The 15,652-nt window shown below is 41.7% G+C and overlaps 1 protein-coding gene across 2 annotated transcripts in view; it reads right to left on the minus strand.

Moving 5' to 3' along the window:
• The window catches only part of taok1b (TAO kinase 1b), a 70,527-nt gene extending 59,236 nt beyond the window's left edge, over nucleotides 1-11,291 (minus strand). For both annotated transcript variants that reach the window (XM_080749625.1, XM_080749624.1), the window contains exon 1: nucleotides 10,908-11,291. The gene's annotated coding sequence lies outside the window, so the exon portion shown is untranslated. The remainder of the gene's footprint in view (nucleotides 1-10,907) is intronic.
• Nucleotides 11,292-15,652: the final 4,361 nt, after the last annotated feature.

Raw genomic sequence — 15,652 nt, forward strand, 5'->3', positions numbered from 1 at the left:
TCTAGGAGCTTTTTTCTCTTTTTTTGTTGAGGTATTAAAAAGGTCTTAAAAGTCATTAAATTGGCACTTCATTGGCACATCATGTGGGGAGGGGACCCGGCCCACAGGTTGAGAAGAACCACTACTATAATGGTCTGTCATGTCTATGAAATAACCTACATGTTGTGTTTGCTTTTCTCCCAAAATGCCATGGCCCCTTTCTTTTGTCATAGACAGTAACCCTGATATGTGAACATGCCGAGCTAGGTCTTGCAAACCATCTGCCTCCGGGTAATTGACATCTTACCCACAGAACAGAGCGTAACGACACAAACATAGGCCCCGACATGTGCTAATCCCTGTTTTAATACTCACCATCACATACACACACATGCCACATGAGTGCAGAACATATGCCTCATATTCCGACAACCTCCTATATACGCTGTGTAGTAGGCAATGAACACTGAACACACGCGCCACATCAATAAAGGCAGGAGCAGCAGACAAATCCCATATTCAAGTTTATTCAATATGTGTGTACACACGCACATGCACGGAAGTAGGCCTGCACCCGACACACATAAACTCTGTCAGTAGTCAGGGACCCAGTCCCTGATAATGGGAGAGGACCTGTGATGTTCTGCCGTACTTTTTATTTCTGTTTTATCTATTAGTTTGGTCATTAAGGTCCACAGAATGATAGGCCTGCTCTGTATAATCACTGTCCCATCGACTTCACTATACAGGAAAATAAATGTGCTTTAAGTAGCATGTGAGGGGTCAAACTAGGGATTCTTCATGATTCTGAATCCATTGCAAGCATTTGTTTTGCATGAAAAACATTCCTTGGGCTAAATTTTGGCCCCCCAAAATTTGAAAAAGTGATGAGTCATCAAAAATCTTCACTTTTCACAGTTTTGGGGGCCGATATTTTGCCCTAGGAATGTTTTTCATGCAAAACAAATGATTGCAATAGATTCAGAATCATGAAGAACCCCTAGTTTGACCCCTCACATGCTACTTTTCCTGTATAGTGAAGTCGATGGGACAGTGAATATACAAATGGCCATAACCTTTTTTCGCGATGTTTCCGGCAGAGCAGGCCTGTCATTCTGTGGACCTTAATGACCAAACTAATAGATAAAACAGAAATAAAAAGTACGGCAAGACATCACAGGTATCACCCCTATTCCTTGAGCTTTTGGGCTTGTGGGTCCTTGACTACAGGCTGACGCATGGCATGACTAACTTACTGTACCACCTGTGCCCACCATCAGTCACAGGTCATGATCCACAGAGCGGACCACCTAGTACAGTGGTTCCCAAACCTCTTCATTTCCAGGACCCCCGTAACTCTGAGGTGTACCAACGGAACCAAATCGCTACGAAGATACAGGCTACCATTCGTTTTCAATGGAAGCCACTAAGCCAGAGACATGAAGATGCAAAGATACATCCAACAGTTACAAAGCTCCAAAAAGAAGTTGAGCTGGTTTCAACTCCAAGTATAAAGATACAAAGTAGAGATGTGACCGAATATTCGGCGCCGAATATTTTCGGCCGAATAGTGCCAAAAAACGCATATTCGGTTTCGGTTCTGTTTGATTTTACAGCCGAATAATTATTACCGAATAGTACCGAATACCAAATACCGAATATTACTGTAGAAAAGAATATACGACCTTATTCGGAGACAATGCAATATGATGTCATGATGTGGAATGACATCACAATTAGGGATGTCACCGAATAATCGATTTTCGAATATTCGTTAGATTAATCAATATTCGATTTTAATATTTCATAATCGAAAAAAAAAAAATATTTTTTTTTTCGTTTTTATTTTTATTTTTTATATACTATTTTTTGGCTTAGTTAGTTAGTTTCAACCAAAATATAGAATATAGGCTAACAATAGTATTAATGATAATAGTAAATGGCCATTGATTTATTATTCACACCAGCACCAACTGTAAACTGTGTAGAGTGAAGGAGCACAGCAGAGTGGCTGCCTGCTACACACTCCCCTCCCCCCCTGTCTCAGACACAGGTGTGATTGATTCAGGCTTGATTGTTTGGTACTTGGTGGCCATCATCAAAGAAAAGGGAAAACAGCGTCCTCTGTATTGTAAAGCATCACAGAATCTGTTCTTGAGAGATTAGGTGAACAGTACACTGGCACACTAAAAAGAAAGATGAAGAGTAGTAGTTAGGCTACCAATTACCTGAAGAGCCATGTTGTACATATGTAAATGTGCATTGAAATCCAGTAAAAAAAAAAAAAAAAACGAAAAACAGAAGGAAAAAAAAAACGTTTTTTTTTTTTTTTTTATAAAAAAAATAATAATAATTAATTATCGATTTTCGAATAATATTCGAATATTGCTATAGAATAATCGATTTTGATAAAGGTCCATTTTTGACATCCCTAATCACAATTGACTATAAAGAATAGATGAATCGGCCTACTTTCTCAGATCGAGATCTAGAATAGATAAGATCACATCGGATTAAATCATCAGACTATCAGACCAGAGATTACAGACTAGACAAGATCTGAGATTGTTCAAGGAATATCAAGGCCTGGGCCGGCCTCCAGCCTTATGTATGTTGTTGAACGCGATTGGTATTCGCATGGCTCATTCTTAATAATTACAACCTTGGCAGGCGAGTAGCGCGCCTATATTCAATATAATAAACCCTACATATTGGATTCTTCGCTACAATTACCGAATACTGAATACCGAATACTACCGAATAATGTATAGGATATTCAATATATATATATATATATATATTATAACAATAATTACATTGATATTTCTTTATGATGCAATAATTCAACTATATGGAATGTTAATATTTTGAGACATAATTTGTCTTTTATTACAAATTTACTACACAATAGTAAATAAATAATTCTACACAAAAATAAATATGTTATGTGTGCATTCAAAAGTGAGAAATAAATGTTTTATGGAACCATATGGTGATTATTATTTAAGTTAGGTTTTGCCATAATCATGTATTTTGCCATAATCAGGTAGCTTTACAACAAAGGTACAGCAATGGTGCAAATATTAGTAATACAAAATAAATTATATACATGTATTATTCGGCTATTCGGTATTCGGTTTTCGGCCAAATGTTTCCAATATTCGGTATTCGGTTTCGGCCAAGAATTTTGCTTTCGGCACATCCCTAATACAAAGCTACAATTCTGCTGTGTAGCTTTGTATCTTTGCATGTTTTGTAGCTGCCAGCCCAGTGTGAACGCAGCTTACGGTTCCGTTTGTGCAATCTCAGAGTATACATAATGGAGCAGCTCTACAAACTCGCAGCATGTTGCGATGCAGTGCGTTGTGAGCTTTTAGAATGTCTATTTTGCCATCTTTGCTTGACATGGTGTACAACCTTGTACAAGTATACCAGCCTAGGTGACAGCCTGCTACGCTACGTTCCGCGGATCCGTTTTGATCACTTTGCTTCTCAGTCTGGACACGATTCAGTCGACTTGTATTTCCGGACGTCAGTTGTGGCGTGGGCGACGTCGTTGCTTATTGGATGTTGTTCCAACGAATAGGGTTAGGGTAGCTACGTCATCAGCCAGCCAATACACACTGGTGTATTTGTCCCGCCCCGCACGGCCGCACCACAGACCAATAAGAAGCCACGGATGGTTTCCAGCCGTGTTCTATATCCCACCATAGGAAGCTTTCCAGACTGAGAAGTGACAAAACAGATCCACGGAACGTAGCGTAGCAGGCTGGCACCCAGGCAACAAGTGTACAAGCTTGGTTAATCAGATCAATTTAGTAAATTATTATTATTATAGGGTAACAAAAAGGATAGCAAAAATATATTAGAATTTCAATTTATTCACGTGTTTCATCATGTGTTGATAAAATATTACATAATCGTCCAATCGCAAATATTTGTGGTTATCAATTATTTTTGCATATCATAATCATTTCCATGCTGAAACATGTTCAAATATTTTCCTAAAATAGCAGAAATAGGCTAGCAGATCTACAAGCTTATACCGCGTCAAGAAGTTGTAAGCTTCTAGTCTCTCTCTCACTCACTCTCAAAAGACATTTTTAGAATCGGCCTCAGGTCTTTCACGCGTTAATCACTGGTCAGCCAGCCCAGTGCAACACCAATTTGTTCACACCACCAACAACACCACACAGCATCAGAGTCAAACCATGCCCTAAAGACACAGGCTGCAAAGCTTGCAACACAGCCGTGCATGTGCAGTTTCTTAAAGGCCTCACATACAGTACACATGCAATGGCCCCTAAGCTTGAGGGTAAAGTCATGAGGCCTCGGTTGTTTCCCAGGCCGATTACAGATTGTGGCTTTCATAGAGCATAGAAAGCGAAAGCGCTCGCTATCTAGCCAACCCGATGTCAACAAACAACAACACGTCAGATTGTGGCACTATGGATATGATGATGACAAGAAGAGAGGAATGGAGAGAGTCAGGAGTAAGAGGATTTAATCCATACCGTTTCCTGCATTAACTCCTCTCTGGGATAAATCTCTCTTACATACACGCACACGCACACACACACACAGTCACCCATTAGCCCAGGGGTTTCCAAACTTTTCTATGCTAAGGAGAAACCCTATTAAGAAATGGCAAAAGATTAAAAATAATGAAAATAGCTCAAATAGCATAATCTACAAGCAAGCTCACAACTCATCATGATGCATTATGAGCTGGTATATCTACAGTATCTAGTTTTTTTTTCGTGACAAATAGCCACCTCTGAAGTCCCCACTGTGAAAGCCCACTACTGTGTATTTTATCCTACTACAAACTAAGTAGCCTAAAGTAGTGGTTCTGAATTCCGAGGCTTCAGAACCAGTGTAGAAAGTCACCCAGTCAGGAAGGACAGAGGAGTTAAGCCAACTATTTACACCATTTACTGTAGGTCTCTCCAGAATCACCCCCCAAAACCTGTAATCTTCAAGCCTCCTACTAAGAATAGGCCTATACTCTGTGGTGGTGAGAATGTTTCAACTAAGTATTTCAGAACATGCCAGCCAGAGTCTTGGACTGACTGTGGCTAGAATGGGAGCGTGAACAGAGGTGGAAACCGGCAAAGACGTACGGTAATGATCCGGTTTGATCCTTTGCGGCCTCATAATATTCTATCAAATCTTCTTAATTACCTTTGTATTAATTTGTTTTACCACTTCCTGACATTAGATCGCACAATACTGAAAGACATGGCATTGGTATATGATGTGTGAAATAAATGAATGTCAACATTACACATTTTCATATCTGCTCCCCTGAACAGTGTTGTGACAAACAGTATGTGCACAATGTGTGAGACAAGTAATTTGGTGTAGTTAAACCAGGATGACAAGTTAATACTGCACTGTCCAGTCTGTCATCACAGAAGGGAGAAAATAATGACAGTCAAATGCTGAAGGTAGGTTTCTTTAAAAGAAGAAAAAGAAGGAAAGATAAGATAAAACAAGGAATAAACCACTTCATGTCTGTCACTACGGCTGCATGACAGGGAAATAATTACACAATATGTGGTTAAATTGTTGGTGATATAATAGTTAAATTGTTGGTGATATAATAATATTATTGTAATGTTCCACTGAGCAGCTGTTTGGGGTAATGGTGATGGTAGAGGTTCATTGTGCCACTGCTTCCTGTTTACCCACCAAGATTTGACACATGTTGTTGCACAGTAAGTAACATGCTTGAAAGCAATTATCTACAGTATCTGATGCAGCAGTAGTTCTCAACCTTTTCAGACTGCACCCGCTAACCCCCAAAGTAATCATATTTGAAATGGGGACCCCCACCCTGACAAGCACTTGGAATTGTATGAGTTGAAACATTACAATTTAGTCTGACTCAGTTCCAACGATATATTGTGAAAATGGCTGATCTATTCTACTAGCCTGGCGGGCCAGCCTCTATCACACACTGCGTATTGGGATGGGAGTCTGGTCCCGCAGGATCATATTACATTTCCTAGGGGCGGGCTAAAGCCTGGTGACGCGAGGTTAGGGGCGGGCTTAAAGCTGCGCCCCCGGCCACCACGTGCCCCAAGCCTACAGCCCTGATTGGCTAACCCTTTCTGGTGGCTGGTGGAAATGGATTCTCAATCGTGCAGGGCCAGACCGTACTACACCACCACTACCGCCATGGGGTGGTGTTGTGCGGTCTGGTTTATTAACTCATTTGTAGCCAATCCCGAGAATACTCGTGAAAAATACTCGAGTATCATATGGTGCCGATCCCGAGTATACTCGTGAAAAGTACTATATTACTGTAACAGCCGTTCTCCTACCCTGTAGCTGCGCGGAAGATCCTGGCACAAATCGCCCTCGCCGATTCATCATCATCACGGATCCACGTGCACAAAATAGTAATCCCATAACATTGAGGCAGACGGGGAATCTCATCTTTAATGTCCATTATCTCCAAACAACACTTTCAAAGGGGAGGATGGCAGTAGATTCTCGCTAATAAAACACATGTTGAAAAGCAACGATCCGCCATTACACAACGGCATGTTGACGACGAGCGATTCCGGTGAATGACGTGATGACGTCAAACCGGAAGTGTTTACGCAATCGACTTCTGGCCTTCAAAATAAGAGACTGGCCGCTTATGGAGAAAGCGAGAGCACGCTGGACATTTTAATCCGTTAATTTCAGGAGCACAAAATGAGTTTAACCAGGCTACTATTCTACATGATGTAGATCAGCTATTTTATTTTCAAAAGGTTTGCCTCTTTCTTATATTATTTGACAACTTGGCCAATGTTTGAACAGTTTACAGTTTATTGATTGTGACCGAAGGTCGCAGTTTACTATGGGAAATGTCACAGCTTGTCCGTGTCCGTCTGTGTAGACGTGTACACAATGTCTACGGCCTATGGGTTTGCCGCTCTGACATCATGCTCTGATGTAACTATGATGTCAGTGGAACCACTAACAGAATGGGTTTGCCGCTCTGGCTTCACTGTGATGTCACACTAACAGAATCCCTTTCATGCCCATATATGGAGTTCCCTGATGTCATCAAAATTAATGATGCCCTGTTAGAGAGATCCCTGTGATGCCAGGGGGAACAAATCGCTTTTATGCCCATATATGGAGATATGGAGATCCATCCATGTGATGCCAGGGGAACAAATCCCTTTTATGCCCATATATGGAGATCCATGTGATGCCAGGGGAACAAATCCCTTTTATGCCCATATATTTGGAGATCCCTGATTTCCACATCCCTGATGTGCACATCACTGTGGTCGCCCTGAGGCGTCTTACTAGTTACTTTTGAGTGAGTAATAATGGTATTATTTGCATCTATTCGTTTTATAGGTCTTAAAAGGATCCTTGGCCTTACAAGCCTGGCCTAATACAATCTATAATTAAAATGTAAAATTAAAAACACCTTAAAAATATTTCATTCGTTTTAGTTAGAAATAGTTCATCTTTCATTCAATAGGGAAAACTCCCGTCGCAAGTTGATGATGCCATTTGTCCATGTGTTAAATTAATTCATCAATAGCACTGCTCACTTCACACTGGGTGTGATTTTTATTAGCACATGAATTCCATAGGGCTGGATGACACATGACATCATCAACTTGCGAGTTGCGACGGCACAAGTCTGAGTCATGACCAATGTGTATATTCCAAAGACACAAACCATGATACATCGTGCAGCCATACTTGGGACACCTAATTATATTACATGTTAATTAACACAGGTATCTTGGAATTATGTCATAATAGCATGGACGACTCTGATTGTTACATGATTCATGACACCTCGCCTTTGGCAGATTTACAAAGTTAGATACAAGGTGATTAGCTGACAAGCTAATTATGTGTGTCAGCTAGTCTAGAGTTATAGGCATGGACATCAACATGAAACAGGATCTGTTATTCCATCTTAAAAAGGGATTCACACTGGCACTCATTCACACAACACATTAGAATCTGCACATGATGACTGTGGGAGGTGTAAGCATTTCATTGGATATTTATGCCTGCCTGCTCTGGTGCCGGTTCTGTTCTGTTGTGGTTGACTGACTTATAGGCGTGGACCAGTAGCAGGCAGGAAGGGCCGGCTTTGCTTTGGTCTCTAATCCATTTTTCCTGGGAGACGCTCTAAATCCATTATGCAGTGTACCCACATTCTGCACCCCACCGGGCAGATCTGTTTCGCTGATATAACGTCCCACTGACACAGTGCACACAACACAACAACAATGCTCAAAGGGCCAGCCGCCGCCTTTATCGTGGCTTTCACTGAATCTTCGGAAGCTCGCCTACCATCCCTACTTCAAAAATGACAGGTATCTTGTTGACATTGACACGAGTGACAGTTTCAGGGCTGGTGAAACAAGGGGCAAGGAGTGGGTAGAGGCTGGTAAAGCGTGAGCCATGCAGGGTGGCAAATAAACAAAATGGACATGCAGATCGATACAGAAGTGAGAAACAAGTCAGCTAGCGGAGGTAGGCTGCCAAGCAACGATGTGCAAAAACAGAGCTACGAAGCAGGCATAAAGGCAGACTCTGTATGGCATTCTGGCAGCAGAAAACATGGACTCTATTCTATTTATTGTGGACTAGAGACAAAGGACAGACATATATAGCATTTGCAAACCTGTGACAAGATGTGACACACCATATGAATCTGTACTATTCGTGATGCTGCTAACAAGGGAGGGTAGTGAGTGACACCACAGAGGAGGGCAGTGTCTCTCTCTGTATTATGTGCAGGACTCAGGAGATGCCATAAATAAATAAATAAATGACTCGTGCAAAATATGCAACCTCATGTTATGTTATATGAAATGTACTGTGTGCTTAGCTGGTCCACTTGAGCAGTGACTGTTTCAAAGGCACTGACTGAACAGGCTCACAATGCATAGCCTACTTGCACTGTTAAATCCCCAGAGTTCTAGTGTACAAATGAACCCGGATACAATGTGTACACCCTCAGTGACACTTGGATTGTATTGTGTGCATATAAACAGTACATACACACACATGCATAACATAACATCCATACACAGACTCACTCTAGGAAAAAAGTCAATTGCTGGGTTGCTGGAGGTGTTACGCAACATCAACAACACACAAACATAGGAATGCGACTCACGTCAGTCAGTGCACAACAGCCCAGCCAGAGAGAGAGAGAGAGAGAGCCAAAGGATGCAGGCTTCGGGCTTTTAGTGGATTGCACAAGCAAGCAGCAGCAGAGGCAGCAGACATACTTGCACGGATCGATCTGTGTCAAGGTTTCCTTTCTTCCTGGCTTGGCTGCTCTGCCTTGCCTGCTGCTGTGAGTGTGATCATTTCACAACAACACTGGGACGTGTGTGTGCACGACACCACCAGGCTAATATAGGTGGGTCCCCTGACAACATGACACGACCTACTGTCACAGGTAGATGGCTGTGGTTAAGGTGCTCTCTTTACTTCCTCCCTTGGCAGATAATAACTTGTAAAACCAGACCACCAGCCTTCCTCGGTGGGACGCCGTGCACTTTGCAGCCACACGGTGTGTGTGTGTGTGTGTGTGTGTGTGTGTGTGTGTGTGTGTGTGTGTGTGGAGAGGGAAAACAAAGTGAGGGAGTGGCACGGCACGCTAACGATTTAGTTGCATAAAAGGGGATTATAGCGGGGCTAGCTGTGGCTAAACACGGCACACAGCGACCCGAGGGTTTAAAAAACTTAACATTTAAAGCATTGGTTCTCAAAGTGGGGTCCGGGGACCAGGCAGCTCAAATCAAAGGAGCTTTATATTGGCATGAGCAAACGTTTACATTGCCAAAGAAAGCAAGTGTCAAAATAATAAAAAAAAACGGTTGAAAATGGGGAACATGATACAGTTGGAGAGGGGGCACAGCATTGTGTAAACAAAGCTATGTCACATATTGTGTCGTTATGTGTCAGTCAGGGTGTGATTGAAGTACAGTGGTTCTCAAAGTGGATTCCAGGGACTCTGTGGGTTCCTAGCATGGTCTAAAATGAGTCTGTAACGGGTCCATTTGGTTCCATTTGTACACTGTCAGAGTTAAGGGAAAGACCTTGACATGTGAAAGTTTGAGAAACACTGGCTTTAGAAGCTATAGTTCCAGTCTGCAGCCAGGCTGAGATTGAACACCATTACCATGGCAGCTAACGAGGCTAAGCAGCCTATATGAAGTTGAACGGTGTCGGCTGACGACGTTGACGGGAGCACAGACAAGTTGTGACAGCAACTTTTTTAAGGTAGCCAGCAGCAGCCAAGCTAACCAGAGGCGTCAATTATTGGGTATGGCAAGCTATGGCAGCTGCCATACCTTGGCTACAGGGGGAAATAATAAAATGCACTTTTCATTGTGCCTGTTGCTAAGGTATGGCAACATGACAGGTGTCTTGCGCGCGTGCAAGACACCAGTCATGTTGCCATACCTTAGCTTTTGCTGAACTGACGCCGCTGAAGCTAACCCAGCTAGCTACGTTGTTTAGCTACTGCTGCCTGCTAGACTGTCACAGCGTGGATGGACGGAGGTTAGCATTCAGGGGTGTAAAGTAGCTACTTTTTTCTGAGGTATTTATGTACTTTACATGGGTATTTCCAATTGCCAGTACTTTGACTTCGTTCCACTCCACTACATCTCTCGTTTTCAAATGATCTGTATTCATTTGAAAACTTGAAATGGCATTGCTCAATGAGTACTTTTACTTTTTGGGGATTTTGGTACATTTTGAATAACAGACCTTATGCTTGTAACAGAGTATTTCTACATTGCAGACAGACAGTATATCGGTACTTTTACTCAAGTAAAACATGATAAAGTACTTTCCCACCACCACTGGTCAGCAGGCAGCAGCAGGTTAGCATGAAAGCTAACGTTAAATCAAATAACACACTGACTCACCCAGTCAAAATAAATAATCCACACAGGTCCAGTCCTCCTATCCTCCTCCCAGGAAGAGACAGTGCAGTCCAGTGTGTGTGTATGTGTGTGTTAGCTTGTAGCTGCTGTCAGGCTAACTTCCAGCAGGCAGCAGGCTGCTGGTTGTTTACCGTGTGTCCTCCAGTCCCCGGGCCGGGGGTGCAGCTGCTGTCAGCCCGCTAGGAGGATGCCCTGGCCTGGCCTGTGGCCGCTCCGCTCCGCCGGGAGGGCTCTGATCGGGGGGTCTAACAGGGGGTCTCGAGGCCCGGCATGAGGAGGGCTCGTCTGCTGCTTGCTTGCGTGCGCGGCCACGCAGCGACTCGTAAAGTTCTGGGTTTCTGACTGTCGCTTTTGGATAGGCAGTTCCCCACAAAGATGGCGGCGGAACTGGAATCAGAATCCCCTCCCTCCTTCCTCCGCCTGGCTCCCACCCACCGCCGTGAGAAGAATCACGGGGCGCAAATCTGTCACGCAAAAAAAAAAAAAAAAAAAGATAAACAAATCCCAAAACTTCTCCGACCTGCTCTAGAACCAACACCACATGACAGACAGACTGACACCCAGCCAGGCAGCTACACCCTGCTAATAGGTCATTAATGTGAGTGTGAAAACTTCTATCTACCCAATGCAATCTGCACTAGGAGACACGCACATATTGCACTCTGTGTGTGTGTGTGTGTGTGTGTGTGTGTGTGTGTGTGTGTGCGTGTGCGTGTGAGAGAGTGTGCGTAATGATCAATTAATAACACAATTATCTGAGTTAAATCAAGTAAACAAAAAACACATTTCCCCACAGCAGTGAGTGAGTTGATGATGGAATCAGTCAGTGTACGTGCGTGTCTTTGAGCTCCTAACCTGATTAACACACCTGACCTATAACCTGATAACAAACTAAGTCTAGCCTTATTAGCCTATATGTGTTGTTATAAATAGCACATTTCTTAACTTCCATGCAAAATTACACTGGTAATAATAGCAATGACTTATTCAGAACTCATCTTTTTCTGATATTAATGATGATGGACTTATTGCGTGGGATATCAATCAGCCATTTAGGCCTATGGATGGAGGCATTCTCTCTCTCTCTCTCTCTCTCTCTCTCTCTCTCTCTCTCTCTCTCTCTCTCTCTCTCTCTCTCTCTCTCTCTCCCTCCCTCATTAGAGCAGACTTCATCAGTCTGGTTAACTTAAGAAGGACCACAACTGCTGTTTCTCTTAAACCATTGGCTCCTCCCGACTCCTGTAACTGATGAGAGAGCAAGCAGAGCAGATCCAATAAGCACCACCATTCTCTTAATTAAGCAATCAATGGACCCAATCCTCAAGGTAATTAACCGTGCAGCTCCTCGCACAATCAAAATGACTAATACATTATATTTATTTTGTCAGCACTAGCCACCTAGTTGTATAAGATGTGTTTTATTAAGATGTTAAAGTTATACTAGAAATACTGTTCCTACGAAACAGTGTGGGCTCGCATGTAACACCATGTATGGGCACAAAGACCTACCCTTTGGCTACACCTCATTGGCTAAGGGCCCTGCCTTTGTACTGTCGAGGAGAACTTGACTAAATTGACGTATCTTTGAGGAGAACTTGATAGATAAATAATGAAGATAACATAGTGTTCTCGCTTACAGCGAGCCCACAATTACATCAATCCGTCCCAGCCAAATACAAATACAAAATACAAAACAGTATAAATACGTATCTCAAATACATGTATTTCAAATACTGCCCATCTCTGCTTACTGTAAGAAAACAAAGCTTTATATCAGGAGTCTTCAACGTTTTCAGGCCAAGAACCCCTTAGTTGATTGAGGGACGCAGGGAGAAGCAGGGACCCCACAACCTTTTCATAGATTCCATAGTTTCATCGTTTGACAGCACGATCATCAGTGTATTTTGGATTCATGTCAATTTGTGTTGTCAGATATTTAACCACTTGAACTGTCGCCTGTCAATACTTAATAAATGTGACCTTTCACTCTGTACTTAGTGTGCTCTTCTTTCCCTCTACACCAAACCTCTTTGCAAATAGCCGATCTACAAGCTCACAATGCCTCGCATCGAGGTGTTGTGAGTAGATCTGTTATTTTTGGCTACAGTTCTCAGAATATGGACGCTAGGGTTCAAGTGGTTAATATCTTCTTCTAGCTTCTATCGCACAAAGATTTTGAGGACCCCCTGTAGTAACTCTGAGGACCCCCTTGGGGTCCCGGACCCCCTGTTGAAGACCCCTGCTTTATATGATGTTACCATGTTTCATTGTAAACAAAATGTGTTAGGATTAGGCTACGGTAATCTGCATTGAAAAGTCGATGATGATGATGATGATTGTGCCTGGCAGTGGAGAGGTTAAAAATGGGCAGCAGACTGCAGATGGGCAACCAATCAGCTTGCGGAGCAGGGCCTGGAGACTTTTGATTGGTTTCTCAGTAGCCCCGTTGTCCCGATGATGGGAATCAGGTCTTGCTTGTGTAGTCTGTATCCAGGCACAGAAGTATGCTAGAGCAAGTGATATGGAGGGATAGGCTGCAGGATTCTCTCTCTCTGTGTGTGTGTGTGTGTGTGTGTGTGTGTGTGTGTGTGTGTGTGTGTGTGTGTGTGTGTGTGTGTGTGTGTGTGTGTGTGTGTGTGTGTGTGTGACTTTCTGTTCAGTTGTTGCTGCAAATATTATCAGACTGCATACAGAAGCTTTCACTGACTGTCAAATCATACACAATGTATTTATGATGTGCAGATGTATATATATGCACATGTGCTATAATTATGTAATGTAATGCCCACTATGTGCATGTACTGTTGTGCCTGATGCTGCCCTGTTGATTCTATGTAGTCTCATACAACCTGTAAGCAGAGATGGGCAGTATTTGAAATACATGTATTTGAGATACGTATTTGAAATATTCTTTTGTAGGCCTATTTTGTAGTTTGTATTTGGCTGGGATGGAAAAAAAAACATTGATGTAATGTGTATCAAAATACTTTCAGGTCTAGTATTTTCCGTATTTCAAAATACAAAATACTTTTTTATGTAATTTTATTCTCAAATGGACACATTTTAAACATTCACAAAGGTTTAAACTGTTTTGCTGGTGGTTCATGTATTTTCAAAATACAAAATACGTATTTGAATCTCAAATACATTTCTCTGGCCCGTATTTATATCTTGTATTTTGATACATATTTTTGACCCAGTATTTGTATTTTGTATCAAAATACCTTTCTCTGCCTATAAGAGCTTATATCCAGAATAAACAGGAAAATGCAACAATGGTAAATGTGCCCCTCAGCAATCCGGACTATCACTGAGTATATGACTAGGCAGTACTAAATCATAATAATTATGTATACACTTACATTTTAATATCTGAGGTGAGGTCTCTTATACTTGCACAACAGTGACATTGTTGTCTTATCTTTTCCCTTCGTTTCCTTCTCTTATTCTCATGATGACTATTTTATAACTGCAAATCAGTTTGTACAGACAATCATGTTACCCTCTCCTTTACACTTGTAAAACTTACATTTGAAGGACTGATGCTGAATTGACCTCCTGGACTGCACAGCACCATGGTCACTCACAGAGTTGATTTAAAATGTGCTTAATAAATCAAATTGATTTGATCTAACTACAGGATTCTTCTGAGACCGGAGTTAAAGTGATTTCATTTAATTCAAATAATAACAAAACAGGTCTATGTTCTGATAGTAGGTTTACTAGTTACTATATACTGTAGAGTGTTTGGTCCATAAGGACTTCTATGACTTCTGCCATATCAGAACATAAACCCATTTTGTTATTATTTGAATTCATTTAAATCACATACCCCTTCTGAGAGTGATCACAGGACATGAATCTGATAATGAAGCCTACTTTACACTCCCCTTAGTATGATGGTGTTGCTTGCCAAAGAGAACTGATCTACAATGTAAACGTGTCTCATCAAGAATGCAATATCTCCAGCAGAATATACAGAAATAACAGATATTTTCTCCCTGTTTGTCTCTACTTCATCTTTCAGCCAAGATCCTGTTAACAGCAGAATCTGTCAGCACCGCTGCATTAAACATGTTTAATGTTGCTGTTGTTTAGTAATAAACAAGAGAAGATGACCTAAGAAAGGGAAGGAGCCAAACCAAGTTCCTGTTTCTACACAAAAAAGGAGGTGGTGCCCCCAGGAGGCTTTTGTTTACCGAATGGATTCCCCGATTGGTCTCTACTTATCATGAGTAATGTGTAAACACTGCCCTCATACACCCCCAGTCATTTGTTTTTGGTTCCATTCATCATATGTAGGCCTGTCTGCCTCAGTTGCAGCTCAACCACAAGAGGGCGTTCAATGTCATATTTTTGTATTTTTAGTCAGCGACTCAGTCGATCAGTAGTATTATTTCCCACAAGTTTACAAACCCCAATTAAACCATCAAGTAATTAAAACTGCACAATCTGCACATAATAGAAGTCTTAGTTAATTGCAGCATATAGTTGTATTTGTGTTGTTTCATATATACCTGTAGGCCTACCATTAGGCTATTATCTGTGTAAGATCTGTGGGAAAGGTCAGGTGATGTCAGATTGTCCTCTTAACATTGATGTGTCTTATCCATTAAGATTTATTTACATCTATCATCCATATACTCCAACAAGATCAACCATATATTTGTTGATACATAAAATAAAACTCAATCTATTACTAGTGATCTTTGGCAATGATATACTGT

The sequence above is a fragment of the Nannobrachium achirus genome (genome assembly GCF_963921795.1).
Source record: "Nannobrachium achirus genome assembly, chromosome: 19".
In the NCBI taxonomy this organism is placed as follows: domain Eukaryota; kingdom Metazoa; phylum Chordata; class Actinopteri; order Myctophiformes; family Myctophidae; genus Nannobrachium; species Nannobrachium achirus.